Source organism: Brassica oleracea, chromosome C7 (assembly GCF_000695525.1).
Source record: "Brassica oleracea var. oleracea cultivar TO1000 chromosome C7, BOL, whole genome shotgun sequence".
Lineage (NCBI taxonomy): Eukaryota > Viridiplantae > Streptophyta > Magnoliopsida > Brassicales > Brassicaceae > Brassica > Brassica oleracea.
In genome coordinates, this window is record NC_027754.1 from 4,195,888 (window position 1) to 4,196,199 (window position 312).

Genomic DNA, 312 nt, shown 5'->3' on the forward strand with positions numbered 1-312 from the left:
AATAGGTTGCAGTCCATAAGAATGTGTGATCGAAGTCCATGACCTAATGTATATTCAGTGTGTGATATGATCCACGGCAGAGAGGTCATGGGACGCCATCAAAATATGGATAAAGGACTGCAATGTCTGATATATATGGCATTACCGAATGCAAGAGAGAATGATAACCGAGGTCCACGAATGTATTTGGCTGCGAAGCCATAGTTTTATAAGACTGTAAAATCCTTGCAGCAATGATCTTGGACGCTCATGGAACGAGTTGCGGACATATATAGACAATGTCTATAATTCAAAACATGAATCGATCAGAAT